Source organism: Populus nigra, chromosome 18 (assembly GCF_951802175.1).
Source record: "Populus nigra chromosome 18, ddPopNigr1.1, whole genome shotgun sequence".
In the NCBI taxonomy this organism is placed as follows: Eukaryota; Viridiplantae; Streptophyta; class Magnoliopsida; order Malpighiales; family Salicaceae; genus Populus; species Populus nigra.
This window is the reverse complement of record NC_084869.1, coordinates 7,322,985-7,326,507: the sequence shown is the minus strand read 5'-3', so window position 1 is coordinate 7,326,507 and position 3,523 is coordinate 7,322,985.

Genomic DNA, 3,523 nt, shown 5'->3' with positions numbered 1-3,523 from the left:
TGACCGGGACTGAACTGATAAATGATTAGCTTTGGCTAATGGCATCCTAATTGGATGATCAGGATGGATAAATGATTAGCTTCGGCTAATGGCATCCTAAATGGATGATCGGGACTGATAAATGATTAGCTTCAACTAATGGCATCCTAAGTGAATGATCAAGATTGATAAATAATTAACTTCTGTAATGATCCTAAGTGGATGACCTGGATGAACAAATGATTAGCTTTGGGTAATGGCATCCTAAGAGGACTGCTGGATTTGGGAGTTATGAGTTAGTTTCAAAAATTGATGTGTTCATGGGTACTATGTTCTGTATATACCAAGTATATGAAAGAACTACAATTGTTATATTTTAAATAAAGAATAACATTAGTTCGGTTAACGGTATTCGAGATGGATGACCCGGGTCTAAATATTGTAATTAGCCTCGGTAATTGATGAATTTTTAAGGGTGATATTTACATAAGTAATGAGAAATGAAAGAATTGTGCTCTTTTGGTCCATGAGTGAAATGTAATGTTAATATTGCTTTATTATGTTTTTTTTAATTTGCCTATAATGCCTGAAATTACCTTGTATTGTAACAGGGACATCATACTAACATGGTGCATGAGGAAATCCATTTCACAGCTCATTTATTTGAAAAGAATTATATATTCGCATGTTATGGGTAATATGAATTCTATATAAATAGACATGTAAATGAATGAAATGGAATACAGATGTTAGTCACCCGACCCTTTTTATAAAGACTTCTAATGACAAAATGAAATGGAATACAGATGTGAATGTGCGATCACATAGATATGACGTGTATGAATATATGTATGTGGTATTCTTCTTATAAGGATGTCATGTTGTGAAATTACATGAAGTAAGGATAATGAAAGTACTAGTTATGAAACTTGCTGTTTGGCATTCTCGTATGAACTAATGATGATAACGAGACTAGAACAAGAATGTGAATTTATGAGTATATCAATATGAAATATTATAAAGCTATGAGTATGAAAATAAAATATTATGGGCATGTGCATTGAGAATGTGTTTTATGGGAATGTTGATTTATATTATCCTATGTGGATTGTGCCTTGTTAATGAATGAAATGTAATTATAAATTTGCAAAATGATATGGTGAAAAACATCCAGAATTGGATGAAAAAAATTCCATTAATTTTGACTTTGAAAAAGCCGGGTTGTTACAACTACCCTCACCTTCAACACCATGGTTCACATGGTAACAATAAAATTATTATCAACAAACTTCTCCTCCGGCACAACCAAGTTTTACCCCTGTTGCAATGCCAAAAATTTTATGGTTATGTTGATGGTTCAACCTTAATGCCTTCCATTACAACTAATCCTATAACCAATGATCTTTGGAAGCAAAATGACCTAATTATTATGAGGCTTCTTCTTTCCTCTCTTATGGAGGAAGCATTATTTGTAGTTATTAGACTTACTACATCAAAAGATGTTTGGACTACCCTTGAAATTGCTTTCAACCACGAGTCCAAGGTTTGTGAGCTTCAAATCAAGGATGAACTTCATCTCATGAAGCGTAGCTCTCGCAGTGTTTCAAAATACTCTCAAGCATTTAAATCTCATTGTGATCAACTATTAGCAATGGGACGACCAATTGATGTCTTCCTTGTATTTTTCTTGGATACAATACTTCCTGTATAGGATTTTGGTGTTTAGATCCTACAACACATCGAGTTTTTGTAACCAAGCATGTATGATTTGATGAGACTTGTGCTTTCCATATTTGCGTGACTATGCTAAACATAAATTTGAATCAAGAAGTCTTCCTTGCATCTTTCTTGGATACAATACTTCCTATAAAGGATTTCGATGTTTACATACTACAACACATCGAGTTTTTGTAACTAGGCATGCATGATTTGATGAGATAATATTTCCATCTTTATCTTTTAATATGCAGCCTTCTCTAGCCCTTTCAAATTTCATTTCCTTTCATGATCCCTGCATATCAAATTCTTCATTGCCTGGTACTAATCCTTCTGCAGGTTCTCAACCATGACCACACGAAATTGAGCCTCAACCATGTAAATCTTATGCCTTAGAGTTGGACAATCCTTGAGTGTCATCAATACCTCTACCTTCTCCAAGTAATTCAGCACCTGTAGTTGTATCAGATATGCAACCTCCATAAATTTTGAATTCCTTAACTTAGAATTCTTATCCTATAACAACTCATGGCAAAGTTGGTATATCGAAGTCAAAACATTCCAATTATGTTTGTCAAGTTCCATCCTCTCATTTACTATTCTCTATTTTAGTAATGAAGGAACTAAAAGGATTCAAAAGTGCTGCCAAGACTCTAGAATGGCTCACTACAATGAATGATGAAATTCATGCTCCCAAACTCAATAAAACATAGGATTTAGTCCAAAAACCTATTAAAAATGTTGTTGGATTAAAATGGGTCTTTCGTACTAAATATCATTTGAATGGAACTGTTGATAGATGACACAATCAAAGAGTGATGTCTTATCCCAAGTGCAGGAATGTCAAAGTAATAAATAACCCGGCAAGATCGAAGTCGATCCACATGCAGGTCAACTATATATATATATATATATATATATATATATATATATATATATAATTTAACAAAGAGTTAAAGAGATCTTTGAGATGTGAGACTAATATGAGGATTAAACAATGATAAAAATAGTTGTCAAGGTTAGAGGATCCACTAATACTATTTTAAATAAGTATAGTATAAACTCTTTTTATTAATGGATCCTCTAACCTTGAGAACATTTTTTTTTTTATCATTGTTTAATCCTCACATTAATTTCACATCTCAAAGATCTCTTTAACTCTTTGTTAAATATTATATATATATATATATATATATATATATATATATATATATATATATATATATATATATATCTCACAGAATTTGTATTGATGTTTGTCGGGACTTCCAATGAATGATTGATGAACTTGAATGAAATGTGGAATGAGATGAATAAATGCGGAAATTATGATATTGTTGAACTCTTAAGGACATACTTGAACTAAAAAAAAAATGCATGATGGCGTTATTATCATGATTCTTGCATGTATGATAGAAGAACTTGTGTTAGAAAGAGTGATGTACAAAATTGTATAGTCATTGGGACCTTAGACCCTGCTGAAACCAAAACTAGAACTATGTTGGTGTTAATGACATAAATTTCTGCTTGTGTTTGATGAAATTGTATAATAATATGTTAAAATGATGTTATGTGCAGAGTTATGTTGTCTGCAGTGAATTAGTTCGTTGCCGAATTGTGTGGTCTGCAGCGAATTAGTTTCGCTGTCGATTTGTGTTATTTGCAGCGAAAATTCTCGATTTGTGATATCTGTGCAGTGAAAGAATTTTCGTTGCCAAATTGTGATGCCTACAACGAATTAGTTTCGCTGCCGAGGGTGTTGTCTACAGCGAGTTAGTTTCGCCGCTGATTTGGAGTGTTTGCAACGAATTAGTTTCGTTGTCGATTT